Here is a 16,011-nt window from a genome sequence, read left to right as displayed (position 1 = left end):
GTGTGTGTGTGTGTGTGTGTGTGTGTGTGTGTGTGTGTGTGTGTGTGTTGCGAGGGTGTCAATAAAGATAAACTTTGTTTACTTCTATCAATACTTCGGCTACGATGTCCAGGCTCAGTTGAGTCCCCACCTTGGTTGTTTTTAATGAAGGGGCCAGTCAAACGTTTTTCCCATTGATTTGATCTAATCACTTTTCTTTCCAAATGTTAAAATTTGAATTTCCATTTCTTTTAAACAAATCTGTAGAATAATTTAAAACGAAAATTCTTTTTTCACTGTGGATATCCTGCACCATGTTAAAAATGGATCATTAAAACAAAAATTTTATGCTATGTGAATTATATCTCAATTTTAAAAAAATTTAGACTATGTAGTTAAGATCCCTAGAAGGAATTAAAGTAAATGTTAAAATTTAACCTAAGGTCAAAGCTAGAGTCACTTTTTAACCAAGGGTTACCTCCTACACAGCATGTCAAGTGAAAATTATCCTGGAAAAGGTGTTGAATTGCCCAGAGTACAGCAATAATCAAGATTAGTCTAGTCTTTACCATTTCTTAGTGAATTCAGTGCAGCCAGTTCTTCCTACAGCATTGGAGTCCATCACCGTTTCTATTGTTAGGCAACAGATGAGGTTGTTGGGCTTGCATTTCAGCTCTAGGTTGTAGGAAAAATACAATTTGAGTGTGCACAGTTGACTTGGCAGAAATTAAAGACATATATGTGCAATTTCTCTGTATGATTCAATTCTACTATCTACTTCATACGATTTCATCTAATCCCTTTCCTCACTTCTATTTACTTTATAATTAAATTCTACTATCTAGTCCTAGTGAACCATAACATTCCTTCTATACATAATACATGCCCCTGCAAAAACACAAAGTCATAGTTCTTCCACATAGATATACATAACCTTAACATTTTCATATATTTCTTTATAATCATTTTTCCATATTTTAAAACACACTTGAGATCATCATGTACAAATTGTTACACATTTTCAGTGTTTTTAGTTTTCTGATATTATAGCTAATGCTGCAGTGGACATATATGAACACACTTCTTGGCCTTTCTGACTGTACTTGTTCATTTTTTAAAATTTTGAAATAACAGGTTTAAATTTTGAAACAATTACAGAAAGGTTGAAAGTACAATTCAAAGAATTTTATTTTCTTTAGTCATTTGAGAGTAAGTTATCAATGCCACATCACCCCTGAATATTTCTCTGTGTGCTTTCCTACAAATAACACTCTCCCACTTAACCATAGAATAACAACCCAAATCCAGAACTTAACATTGATACACTACTACCGTCTAATAATTTATAGTCTCCATTCAAGTTTGGCCAATTGTTCCAATAATTCCTTTATAGCAAAAGCATCCAATTCAGAGTCAGGTATTATATGCAGTTGTCATGTCTCTGTATAGTTTTCCTATATATTGGAACATTGGTTCAGTCTTTTCTTGATCTCATGGTCTTGACACTCTGGAAGAGTACAGGCCTGTTATTTTTTTATTTTATCAATTTGGGTTTAATTTATATTTCCTCATGATTAAGCCGAAATTTATTATGAATATTTGTCAAGAAAAACAGAACTAATGCTGAGTTTTCCTCTTTGCCAGGTCGTATGTGATTTACATTTGTCCCATTACTGATGATGTTCACTTTGACCATTTGATCAAGGTGGTGTCTGCCAGGCTTCTTCACTGTAAAATTATTCTTTTCCCCTTTGTAATTAATAAATACTTTGTGGGGAGGTACTTTGGAACTATGAACATATTCTGTTTCTCATCAAACTTTTAATTTACTCATTCATTTAGATCAGTATGGACTCATAGATTCATGTTTTATTCATGGATTATAATCCATTGTTATCATTATTTGTGTCCACGTTCAGTTTGTCCCCGATTTGGCAACTGGGAGCCTGTTCAAGTTGGCTTGTGTCCTTTTGACATGTCTTCTTTATTTTTTGAAAACCTCTTTGTTTTCTGGTACAACAAAATATTCTAGGATTGCCTTGTACTTTTCTTGCACCGGCCCTGGAATCAGCCACTTCTCCAAGGAAACTTGATTCCCTTTAGTGGAAAATGGTATTTAGAAGCCAAGACCTGGGTGCTAGATGTATTCATTGCTATTGGGATGTTGCTGGCCAGTAGACAGCATACAGGTATACACACAGGCAGACATTTCCATCTAGAATTATTTCTCTAGTTATATATTAAAAAGTATAAGTTCACACTGACACACCTAATTCCAATCCAATATCTTTTTATATTGTTCTCCACTAGGAAAAACCAGGCTTCTATTATCTTTAAAACATTTGCTTATTTGATCAATTTTCTTTATATAACTATAAGTGGATTGAATGGTGGTCCCCAAAATTATATGTCCACATCCTAGCCCCTGGAACCTATGAATGTGACCTTACTTGAAAAAGGGGTCTTTGCAGATGTAATTAAGATCTTAAGGTGGGATCATCTTGGATTATCTGGGTGGAACTTAAATCCAATGGCAGGTGTCTTTATGAAAAACACACACAGAGAAGAGAGACACACAGGGAGAAGAGGGGAAGGCCATACAAGGACAGAGGCAGAGATTGGACTTCTGCAGCCACAAGCCATCTGACGCTGGAAGGATTCTCCCCTAGAGCCTTTGGAGCTAGCACCGCCCTGCAGACACCTTGATTTTCTAAGAACCTCACGCCTCCTCTGCTGCCCCATCTCCCGTGCTAGTGCCCTCTTTCTCTGCTCCAGCTCTGACTCCCCAGCTCAAGCCACTTCCCACCTTCTTCATGGATGCCCTTCTCACCCACTGGAACTCCACACCCAACAGCAGGCCACCCTCTGTGTGGAAGCCCTCCTCGTAATGTTGCCAGATAAAATACAGGATGTCCAGTTAAATTTGAATTTCAGATAAACTACAAACAATTCATGCAAGATTTGAGACATATTTATACTAAAAAATTATTCATTGTTTATCTGAAATTCAAATTTAATAGGGTGTCAAGTTTTGTTTTATTGGCTTTTTTCCCCCTTGGCTAAATCTGGCAACCCTACCTCCTTACCCTAAGACCTCCACCTCCATGGAATGGCCTCTATACTCCACTGGGACTCTGCATTTGCACAGGGCTGCCCCTCTGATGGGCACCCTTTCCTCTCTGCTCCGATTCTGGTGCCCCATGCCGGGCCATCATGGCTCCCCACACTCCACCCCTACTACCACAGACACATGCCTTGCTTTGTCCCACCTAATAGCTTTAGGACTGAATTGTTTAGGAAGAGAAGAGAAAGGAAGGGAAGGGAATGGAATAGAAGAGGAAGAGAAGTCTGATTATACTTTTCAGTCTGCTTCATATTCTCCCTATAACAGAATACTTTTTATGTGAAGAAATGGGCTGTATTAGGGTTCTCCAAAGAGAGAGAACCAATAGGATGGATGGATGGATTGATAGATGGATGGTTAGATAGATAGATAAATGATAGATATACTGAAGATATTTATTTTATGAATTGGCTCACACAGTTTTGGTGGCTGAGAAGTCCCGCAATCTGTCCTCTGCAAGCTGGAGAACCAGGAAAGCTGGTGGAATAATTCAGTTTGAGTCCAAAGGCCTGCAAAGTGGAAGGGGGTGTGGGTGGGATGGAAGGGTAGGAGTGGGTACTGCTGTAAGTCCTGGAACGTGAAGGCTCAAGAAGCAGGGCTTTAATGTCTGGGGTCAGGAGAAGACGGTCATTCAAGCTCAAAAAGAGAAAGCTGAGATTTTGCCCTTCCTTTGCCTTTTTTATCCTGTTCGGACCCTCAGTGGATTGGATGATGCCCACCCACAATGGTGAGGGCAGATCTTTACTCAATCTACTCAACCAAATGCTAATCTCTTTCGGAGACATTCTCACAGACACACCCAGAAATAGTGTTTTACCAGCTACCTGGGCATCCATTAGCCCAGTCTAACATTTCATGATCTAACATAAAATTAATCATCACATTGCCTACGTGAAGTATTGATTGCCCTTTGTCAGTCACTAAATGGAAAATAAATTGTGTTTTTTAAGGATTACTTGAGGATAGTGAGATTTTAAAAGACTCAAATGCTAGGAGAAATAGCATTTGAAGAGTGTCCAGTGTCCTATCTTTTGATCTCCTCATCATTTTTCAGATGCTGTCTTTGTTGATGCCTCTCATCTCTTTATAATGTGTCTACTCTGGATTTTTATGAGATTTCTGAATAAGAACCCATAAGCACCAAACTCTAAAGTTCCCACTTTTTCTCACAACTGTCATTGCCTCAGCCTCAACCATTCCTTTGATTTTAAACAAAAAGTGGGGAAGATTTAAAAGAGTTCTAGCAAGCAAAATAAAAATAAATAAGGAAACACAAGCTTTAAATGATACATTAAACAAGATGGACTTAATTGATACTTATAGGACATTCCATCCAAAAACAACAGAATATACTTTCTCCTCAAGTGCTCATGGAACATTCTCCAGGATAGATCATATCTTGGGTCACAAATCAAGCCTTGCTAAATTTAAGAAAATTGCAATCGTACCAAGTATCTTTTCTGACCACAACACTATGAGACTAGATGTCAATTACAGGAAAAAATCTGTAAAAAATACAAACACAGGCTTCCCTGGTGGCGCAGTGGTTGAGAGTCCGCCTGCCGATGCAGGGGACACGGGTTCGTGCCCCAGTCTGGGAAGAACCCACATGCCGTGGAGCTGCTGGGCCCGTGAGCCATGGCCACTGAGGCTGTGTGTCCGGAGCCTGTGCTCCACAACAGGAGAGGCCACAACAGTGAGAGGCCTGTGTACCGCAAAAATAAATAAATAAATTTTAAAAATACAAACACATGGAGGCTAAACAATACACTACTAAATAACCAAGAGATCACTGAAGAAATCAAAAAGGAAATCAAAAAATACCTAGAAACAAATTACAATGAAAACAAGACAACCCAAAACCTATGGGATGCAGCAAAAGCAGTTCTAAGAGGGAAGTATATAGCAATACAATCCTACCTCAAGAAACAAGAGACATCTCAAATAAACAACCTAACCTTACACCTAAAGCAATTAGAGAAAGAAGAACAAAAATCCCCCAAAGTTAGCAGAAGAAAAGAAATCATAAAGATCAGATCAGAAATAAATGAAAAAGAAATGAAGGGAAAAAAATAGCAAAGATCAATAAAACTAAACGTGGTTCTTTGAGAAGATAAACAAAATTGATAAACCATTAATTAGCCAGAGTCATCAAGAAAAAAGGGGAGAAGACTAACATCAATAGAATTAGAAATGAAAAAGGAGAAGTAACAACTGACACTGCAGAAATACAGAGGATCATGAGAGATTACTACAAGCAACTCTATGCCAATCAAATGGACAAGCTGGAAGAAATGGACAAATTCTTAGAAAAGCACAGCCTTCTGAGACTGAACCAGGAAGAAATAGAAAATATAAATAGACCAATATGAAATTGAAACTGTGATTAAAAATCTTCCAACAGACAAAAGCCCAGGACCAGATGGCTTCACAGGCGAATTCTATCAAACATTTAGGGAAGAGCTAACACCTATCCTCCTCAAACTCTTCCAAAATATAGCAGAGGGAGGAAAACTCCCAAACTCATTCTACGAGGCCACCATCACCCTGATACCAAAAGCAGACAAAGATGTCACAAAGAAAGAAAACTACAGGCCAATATCACTGATGAACATAGATGCAAAAATCCTCAACAAAACACTAGCAAACAAAATCCAACAACACATTAAAAGGATCTTACACCATGATCAAGTGGGGTTTATCCCAGGAATGCAAGGATTCTTCAATATACGCAAATCAATCAATGTGATACACCATATTAACAAATTGAAGAATAAAAACCATATGATCATCTCAATAGATGCAGAAAAAGCTTTTGACAAAATTCAACACCCATTTATGAAAAAACTCTCCAGAAAGTAGGCATAGAGGGAACTTACCTCAACATAATAAAGGCCATAGATGACAAACCCACAGCCAACATTGTTCTCAATGGTGAAAAACTGAAACCATTTCATCTAAGGTCAGGAAAAAGACAAGGTTGTCCACTCTCACCACTATTAATCAACATTGTTTTGGAAGTTTTAGCCACAGCAGTCAGAGAAGAGAAAGAAAAAATAGGAATACAAATCGGAAAAGAAGTAAAGCTGTCACTGTTTGCAGATGACATGATACTATACATAGAGAATCCTAAAGATGCTACCAGAAAACTACTAGAGCTAATCAATGAATTTGGTAAAATAGCAGGATACAAAATTAATGCATAGAAATCTCTTGTATTCCTATACACTAATGATGAAAAATCTGAAAGAGAAATTAAGGAAACACTCCCATTTACCACTGCAACAAAAAGAATAAAATATCTAGGAATAAACCTACCTAAGGAGACAAAAGACCTGTATGTAGAAAACTATAAGACACTGATGAAAGAAATTAAAGATGATGCAAACAGATGGAGAGATATACCATGTTCTTGGATTGGAAGAATCAACATTGTGAAAATGACTATACTACTCAAAGCAATGTACAGATTCAATGCAATCCCTATCAAACTGCCAATGGCATTTTTCACAGAACTAGAACAAAAAATTTCACAATTTGTATGGAAACACAAAAGACCCTGAATAGCCAAAGCAATCTTGAGAAAGAGAAACAGAGCTGGAGGAATCAGGCTCCCGGACTTCAGACTATACTACAAAAGCTACAGTAATCGACAGTATGGTATGGGCACATAAACAGAAACATAGATCAATGGAACAGGGTAGAAAGCCCAGAGATAAACCCATGCACATATGGTCACCTTATTTTTGATAAAGGAGGCAAGAATATACAATGGAGAAAAGACAGCCTCTTCAATAAGTGGTGCTGGGAAAACTGGACAGCTACATGTAAAAGAATGAAATTAGAACAGTCCCTAACACCATACACAAAAATAAACTCAAAATGGATTAAAGACCTAAATGTAAGGCCAGACATTAAAAACTCTTAGAGGAAAACATAGGAAGAACACTCTATGACATACATCACAGCAAGATCCTTTTGACCCACTTCCTAGAGAAAGGGAAATAAAAACAAAAATAAACAAATGGGACCTAGTGAAACTTAAAAGCTTTTGCACAGCAAAGGAAACTATAAACAAGACGAAAAGACAACCCTCAGAATGGGAGAAAATATTTGCAAATGAAGCAACTGACAAAGGATTGATCTCCAAAATTTATAAGCAGCTCATGCAGCTTAATAACAAAAAAACAAACAACCCAATCCAAAAATGGGCAGAAGACCTAAATAGACATTTCTCCAAAGAAGATATACAGAGTGCCAACAAACACATGAGAGAATGCTCAACATCACTAATCATGAGAGAAATGCAAATCAAAACTACAATGAGATATCATCTCACACCAGTCAGAATGGCTATCATCAAAAAATCTAGAAACAATAAATGCTGGAGAGGGTGTGGAGAAAAGGGAACCCTCTTACACTGTTGGTGGGAATGTAAATTGATACAGCCACTGTGGAGAACAGTATGGAGGTTCCTTAAAAAGCTACAAATAGAACTACCATATGACCCAGCAATCCCACTACTGGGTATATACCCTGAGAAAACCATAATTCAAAAAGAGTCATGTACCAAAATGTTCATTGCAGCTCTATTTACAATAGCCCAGAGATGGAAACAACCTAAGTGTCCATCATTGGATGAATGGATAAAGAAGATGTGGCACATATATACAATGGAATATTACTCAGCCATAAAAAGAGACGAAATTGAGCTATTTGTAATGAGGTGGATAGACCTAGAGTCTGTCATACAGAGTGAAGTAAGTCAGAAAGAGAGAGACAAATACCGTATGCTAACACATATATATGGAATTTAAAAAAAAAATGTCATGAAAAACCTAGGGGTGAAACAGGAATAAAGACACAGACTTACTAGAGAATGGACTTGAGGCTATGGGGAGGGGGAAGTGTAAACGGTGACAAAGCGATAAAGAGGCATGGACATATATACACTACCAAACGTAAGGTAGATAGCTAGTGGGAAGCAGCCACATAGCACAGGGAGATCAGCTCGGTGCTTTGTGACCACCTAGAGGGGTGGGATAGGGAGGGTGGGAGAGAGACGCAAGAGGGAGGAGATATGGGGATATATGTATATGTATAGCTGATTCACTTTGTTATAAAGCAGAAACTAACCCACCATTGTAAAGCAATTATACTCCAATAAAGACGTTAAAAATAAAATAAAAATTAAAAGATAAAAGAGATCCAGTATATCTGCTAAATACTGAAAATAAATCAATAATCCCACCCACAGTTATTCTTTCTGCCAAGTTCAGGTGTTCTCTTCTTTAGTCTACCTCAGACCATCCTTATCAACATTATATGCCAGCCACTCATCAGAGTCATGGCCTTGGAGATCTGCTTTTCTATTCTTTTTTTAAAATTTATTTTATTGGGGAGCAGCTGATGAGGAGAGAGCCGGCCGGCGATGTGGGACGGTAAGAGAACCCCTGGGGGCATGGCATCGGGCCCCCAAGTGTGGCGGGAGCCTTGAAGAAGCCTGGTTCCACGCCTCTGAAGCGACTCTTTCGCGACTGCCGCAAGTCCCAAGTGCCAAAGAGATGGATGAAACTGTTTCCGAGTTTTTCAGGAGGACCATCTTGAAAATCCCAATGACTGAAATGATGACAATACTAAAACCTGGAATTTTTTGTCTGAAAATCAACTGCAGACTGAAAACTTCCAGCATAGAAAGGAATCTCTTGTTCAGGACTTGGTTCTGCCTTGTGAGGAGAATCGTGCAAGTCTCAATGATGCAGCCGTTTTAGACATCATTTATACTCAATTTCATCGGCATCAGAAAGTTTGGGATGTTTTTCAGATGAGTAAAGGACCAGGTGAAGACATTGACCTTTTTGATATGGAACAATTCAAAATTCTTAAGAAAAATTCTTAAGAGAGCATTAAAAAATGTGACAGTCAGCTTCAGAGGTGCCGAGGAGAATGCAGTATGGATTCGAATTGCCTGAGGAACACAGTATAGAAAGCCAAACCAGTACAAACCTGCTTACGTGATGTATTATTCCCAAACTCCATATGCCTTCACTTCTTCCTCCCAACTGAAAAGCAATCTACCCCTTCTGGGTCAGGCACTGACAATTGCTAGCAAACACCATCAGACTGTGAAAATGGACCTCAGAAGGCAGTGTCTGGACGCTTTTAAGGCTAATGTTTTTAAACAGTATAATCAGACCTTTGAAACTCAACTCTACTACACCTCTACAAGAAAGAAGCCTTGAGCTAGATATAAATATGGATTCAAGGATCATTCCTGAAAGCAAAATAGAAAAAGAGAGAGTCCAGAGAGTGACTCAAGAAATTTTTGGAGACCATCCACAACCAAGACTAGAATTTGCACAATACAAGCTTGAAACGAAATTCAAAAGTGACTAAATGGGGGCATCCTGGCTGAGAGAGAAGAACCCCTCCAGTGCCTGGTTAAGTTCTCTAGCCCCCATCTTCTGGAAGCACTGAAATCCTTAGCGCCAGCCAGTATTGCAGATGCACAACTTTCTCCAATGCTCACTTGCATACCCAATAAGGCAATGAATTATTTTAAAATTAGAGATAAATAAGATGTATGTGGTTCTGTAAGCACAGCATCCTTGACTGTATTGCATATGCATTTTAGTTCATGACTAGCTGGAGAGCTTCTATCTGCAAACTTGTTTTAGAGATTCATCCTTGATATTGATGTTTGAGAAATGTTCAGTATAATTCTTGGGACTGATTCTTTCCTCCTCTTGCAAAGCATAGCAGTTGTGGGACTTTAAGATGTGACAGGATGTCTTTTTTTCTCACTCCTGTCTCTCCTCAGTCCTGGAGAGGCCTGCTTCCAGTTGCTGGTTTCCAGGGATTTTCTCTTAAGCCTTGGATCACAGAAAGAAGCACCAAGAAACTATACCCAACTCAAAACTTTCTAGGAGAATCATAAAATTGGTCCATTCGAAAGGTAGAATTGGACCCATTAAGTTATTATTGCAGGAGGTAGCCTATCAGTTGATTCAGCTATATAAAGTAATGATTTCATTGTAAATATGATACTTCTTATAATCTATTTTATCATACATATGGCATTTGAACTGACCGATAATAACAGGTTTGTGAATAAAGATATTTGAAAACGAGTAACAAAAAAAATAAACAAACAAAAAATTTATTTTATTGAAGTATAGTTGATTTATAATGCTGTGCTAATTTCAGCTTTACAGCAAAGTGATTCAGTTATACATGTATATATTCCTTTCCATATTCTTTTCCACTATGGTTTATCACAGGATATTGACTATAGTTCCCTGTGCTCTACAGTAGGACCTTGTTGTTTATCCATTCTATATATAATAGTTTGCACCCGCTAATCCCAAACTCCCAATCTATTTCTTCCCCACTCCCCCTCCCCTTTGGCAACCACAAGTCTGTTCTCTGTGTCTGTGAGTCTGTTTCTGGGAGATCTGTTTTTCTTACATCCTCTGCACACTAATGCTGCACCACTGTTTCTGTGCCCAGGCACGGGGCAGAGCCGAGCACCAGGCCTCTCTCCTCTCTGTCCATGTTCTGTCCCTGCCACAGGTGTTTTCATCTTTGCACCACAGACTTGTAGCTCCCAGCACTTCCCTTTCATCTCCCTGCTGTTTCCTGCTCCTCACATACAAAAGTGTGACACTGGACAGACAGATCTCCCTCTTCAGGCTGAAGCAACGTAAGGAGACTTCACGGCCTTGTCATCACCTAGTTAGCCCTTCTGACTTATCCATATCACTTTTATAAATTTACGGGGCAAAAATCAGAACTCAAGCAGCGTTGGGGCCTAAAATGATGACCAAATTAGAAACTGTAATTTAGGGAAGCAGCTCGATTTCCTAAGTGCTCTCTACTTATGTTTTTTCATCTACTGTCCAACCAACTGCAACCATAAATTGAAGTGCTGTGGTTAGAGAGCACATTTCTGATCAAATAAATCACAAATCTAAGTCAGCCGGTCAAGGCATAACATGCTCTTTTCTCTTTTTACAGTCATAGGAAGCAATAAATGACAAAGGCTTGCATGCAATAAAGCTGTTATCAGACTGTGAGAAAAAAAAAATCCCATACATTAGTGGTTACATTATAGCTACACCAAGCTAATAAATTCAGATGCCTTTTACATGCTAGAGTATTTTCCCATCACAAATGACGTACCAAGTCATGTTTGTCTTTCCAAAGATTTGTCACAGTCATTCCTACCATTCCTGCGTGAATCATCCGGGCTCATCTGTTATGACTTAGAAGATTGTGGCTAATGGTCAATACAATTGAAGTGATAAATGTACACTTGGCTCATGTGAAAGCCCCGGGGGAAGATTTATGGTGGGAGGGCAGTGATATGCGTGGGAATTTCAGTAAGTGGTGGAGCTGAGATACAGAGGGATCAGAATGAGAGGGTGAGACCCAACTATTGAGCTAAGAGAAGCAAAGTTTAGAAAGAACCACTGAATCAAGATCATGGCTGCAAAGGGAAACTTGACTCAAGGAAGGTTTCAGGTCAATGCTAACCCAGATGCCCCAGGTTTGCCCAGGGGACACCTGAGAGCCTTTAGCACTGACAGCTTCTGCTGTGAGATGAGTAATAATTCCCTCTCCTTTTCTTAGAGGACTCTCTTAAAGCCAATGAGATGACAGGTGACAAAAAAGCTTACAAAAATCTTGGTGATGTCCTACATAACTGGAAACAAATGTCGCTCCGTGGCACGTGGGATCCTCCCGGACCGGGGCACGAACCCGCGTCCCCTGCATCGGCAGGCGGACTCCCAACCACTGCGCCACCAGGGAAGCCCGATGTTATGTCTTTTTAAAAAAGATAATTCCTACCATTACTCTCTTTTGATGCATCATATAACTAAGGAACACTCATTTTAGTGGTGTAGCTAAAAATCAGAACCTACCAATCAATTGCCTTTGTGTTGTGCTTATCTGTATCCAGACCTCTCCTTAAATTTTTCATCAACAGTAGGGAGAAAGTGGGTGCAAATGGCAGAGATCTCAGGAGCAAGAGTGGCCACTGGCATGGACAAGAGGCAAAAGGTGAGAGGTGCCCCATTAAGGTAGCTTTCATTTTTTCCTCTATTGAGCTCTTTGCCTAAGTTCAGGACTGGACTTGCTGTGAGGGGAAAAGCCCACATCATTTCCCTGTTATGGTAACTGAGCAACTACAGCACATACTTTATCAATTATGTTTCATTTGGGTGAAACTTCACTTTGGAATTTATCATAAGAAAAATCTTGGGAAAGATGCAGAAAGTAAATCTAGTTTTCTTCTTGTCGTTATGTTTATTTTTAAAGAATTAATTTGATCATGGTTTGGTGTTGAGGATGTCTTCAGATGATGCCTAAAAGGGTGGTGAACACAGTCCAGAGTAACTTCTTAGCTTTTTTGCCTACCTCAACGTACACAAAAGATGACATTCTTAGAGCATTTCTACCTACTAAAGAATTTAAGGGAATGAAGGTCATTGTTATCATACAGGAAGAGTCTTGAATTTGTTTTAAAAGGTGAAAAATTGAAAGAGTTAGATGCTCTAACTGTTGTTAATGACTAATCTCTTGTGACTCCCTCAAAATGGATGGCAACACCCGAGGTGTGCTAATAATATAGTCTGAGATGCTCTTGTCCAGAAACCCTCTTGAGGACTCGAGATCCAGCTGAGACAACTCTTCCCACTCCAGAGTTCCAAGAATTCCACAGAACTCCTCTCACTCCAAACCATAGGATTTCTGGATAAGATGCAAAAACTTTTAAAATATATGTATAGCTTGAAAGGAAATACCTAGGCACCAGAACAGAAGATGGAACTCAAAACTAGAGCAATATGTGTATGAGATGACATCAAAGTCCTGGGGACACTGGGCCCAGTCACAGGCTGTGTATGGCTGTGTATCCATATAGGGATGAAGGCCATGACTGAGGGCTCACACCAGGTGGGGAACTAGAACCAAGACCTCTGCTTAAGAGCAGAGTCCTGGAGGTCTGGCCTACTGTGAAGAGAGCATCAGACACACCACACTGGTTGCATAAAGGAAGCTTGTGCCCTTGGCACTTTGTGCATAAGAAGGAGTCTCCTCTGAGAAATTAAAAGTCCATGCAGGGGTTTCCCTGATGCTGCAGTGGTTGAGAATCCACCTGCCAATGCAGGGGACACAGGTTCGATCCCTGGTCCGGGAAGATCCCACATGCCGTGGAGCACCTAAGTCCGTGTGCCACAACTACTGAGCCTGTGCTCTAGAGCCCGTGCTCCACAACAAGAGAAGCCACCGCAATGAGAAGCCCACGCACTGCAACGAAGAGTAGCCCCCACTCGCCACAACTAGAGAAAGCCCACGCGCAGCAATGAAGACCCAACACAGCCAAAGTTAAATAAATAAAATAAATTTCTAAAAACAAAAACCTATGCAGAGGTATAAGATCTGAATTAATACCATCCACATGGTATGAGAATCCCAAGCCCAGAAATTAGTATGAAAATGGGTCCTGAACGGGGTGGAATTCCCGAGAGCTGGGCTGGAAGCAAACACAAAATCTTTTTTTGAGGACACTTTTATAATGCAAAGCACCTGGAATATCTAAAGAAACAATGTACCTGCTAAAGATATGCTCACAATTAAAACTTACGGATTACATGAGGAAATGATCCACCATGAGGGAGAGTCGGGAGACAATAAATGAGAGAATTAGCACCCCAGGAACTTGAGATAATACAGAATAAAATAAAACAATTAAGAGACAATAAGGGCTTCCCTGGTGGCGCAGTGGTTGAGAGTCTGCCTGCCGATGCAGGGGACACGGGTTCGTGCCCCGGTCCGGGAAGATCCCACATGCCGCGGAGCGGCTGGGCCCGTGAGCCATGGCCACTGAGCCTGCGCGTCTGGAGCCTGTGCTCCGCAACGGGAGAGGCCACAACAGTGAGAGGTCCGCATACCCCCCAAAAAAAAAAAAAAAAAAAAAGAGAGACAATAAAATAAGAAAATGCAAGGAAGAGAAGATGAAACGAATAGATTATTTAGTAAAAGAAAGATGTTAGAATGTGATATAAGCGCACATATTCCCACAAAGTCACCGAGTCATAATGGATCCAAATAGAAACGAAAGAATTGAAGGTAAACTTGACATTTTTTGATTGTTATACTTTGGAACAGTTTACCTGCAGGGATAATGGAAACTCAATTATGTGACTCTCATAGCATTATAATTAAAACCATCTGATGGGTTTAGTTTATATTATAAATGCATAAACTTTTCATTGATTTTGAGCTGCTACATGAATAAATTCTCTTCCATAGAAACATTTTTCTAGTTTTTAACTCTTATCATCATCAAAATAATGCATCTTTATTATTTGAGACAAATTCCGAAATATGGTAAAGAGGCAAAAAAAACTCAATAGTCTCACTACCCTGAAACACTATTAACATTTTAGTATATTCCCTTCCAGTTCTTCTTTCTGTGCACTGTGTCCTTACAGAGCTAAACTTGTACTGAAACGCAACTTAGTAGGCCCTTGATTTTATAAATTTAACATTATGTCATGAGTATTTACCCATGTCCTTTAAAGTTGTTATAAATATAGCTTAAAGGGTTGCATAATATTTCCTCATGGATATAGCATTTATCTCATAATTCTTTTATTATTGCCTATTCAGATTGCTTCCATTTTTTTCATTTCTATAACTCTGAAATAAATATTTGTGCATAAATCTTTGTTCACAGGGTTGATTATGCCCTGAGACTGTAGCTATGATTTTTTAAATAAATTTATTTATTTATTTATTTATTTATTTATTTATTTTTGGCTGTGTTGGGCCTTCATTGCTGCTCATGGGTTTTCTTAGTTGCAGTAAGCGGGGGCTACTCTTCATTGCGGTGTGAAGGCTTCTCATTGTGGTGGCTTCTCTTGTTGCAGAGCACGGGCCCTAGGTGCGTGGGTTTCAGTCGTTGTGGCTCGCAGCCTTCTGTAGTTGTGGCTTACAGGCTTCCTTAGTCGTGGTGCACAGGCCTAGTTGCTCCACAGCATGTGGGATCTTCCTGAACCAGGGCTCAAACCCGTGTCCCCTGCATTGGTAGGCAGATTCTCAACCACTGCGCCACCAGGGAAGCCCATACAATTTTTTTTAAATCACGGGACAAGACTTGATTTTATAATTCATGTTTTCAAATGTATTTTTTCCCATTCAACAAAATTTATTGAGTATGTACTATATACACTTATTATTGTGCGGTTTTTTCCTCTGATTGTCAAAATCACATGCACTGTAGAAAATCTGGCAACCATACACACATGTGCAAGTGTGTGTGTGTGTGTGTGTGTGTGTGTGTGTGTGTGTGTGTGTAAAAGGAAAAAGTAGGAAAGAAGAAGCATGAGGGAATTCACCTACCTTCTTTGTATAGGATCTAAGTCAGTAAAGAGAAAACTCGAGTTTATTTCATTTGATCTTTAGAATATATCTGCACTAAAACAGGTGAATTAGATTACTTCCTTCCCAGACTTTCTTCCATTATAATTCTAGGATTTGATGACAACTTTTGTAGCTACATTCAAAAATGGTGTTAATAGGGAGGGTGGGAGGGAGGGAGACGCAAGAGGGAAGAGATATGGGAACGTATGTATATGTATAACTGATTCACTTCGTTATAAAGCAGTAACTAACACACCATTGTAAAGCAATTATACTCTAATAAAGATGTAAAAAAAAAAAATGGTGTTAGCTTACCAAAATGTCCATTCAACTAGAGCTTGTACCCATTGGAGCCACGTTTATAAACACTAGCTCTTCATTTTGTTTCAACTAAGAGAAGTAACACTAACCCGATGTGATCAACTGTATCAAATTTACCCCACAATAACAACTTCCTAAAAAATCCAAATTAAAAAAAA

At 39.2% G+C, this 16,011-nt stretch overlaps 1 long non-coding RNA gene and 1 pseudogene across 2 annotated transcripts in view; both read left to right on the top strand.

Annotated features, from left to right (window-relative positions):
* The window catches only part of LOC113629053 (uncharacterized), a 73,916-nt gene that overhangs the window by 45,583 nt on the left and 12,322 nt on the right, over nt 1-16,011 (top strand). The gene's annotated exons all lie outside the window — the stretch shown is intronic.
* On the top strand, nt 8,281-10,198 carry LOC113628923 (centromere protein N pseudogene; annotated as a pseudogene).

Source organism: Aethalodelphis obliquidens, unplaced genomic scaffold (genome assembly GCF_003676395.1).
Source record: "Aethalodelphis obliquidens isolate GAN/ISIS:26980383/991018 unplaced genomic scaffold, ASM367639v1 scaffold2, whole genome shotgun sequence".
Lineage (NCBI taxonomy): Eukaryota > Metazoa > Chordata > Mammalia > Artiodactyla > Delphinidae > Aethalodelphis > Aethalodelphis obliquidens.
The sequence above is the reverse complement of the archived record's forward strand: the minus strand, read 5'-3'. Positions and strand labels throughout refer to the sequence as shown.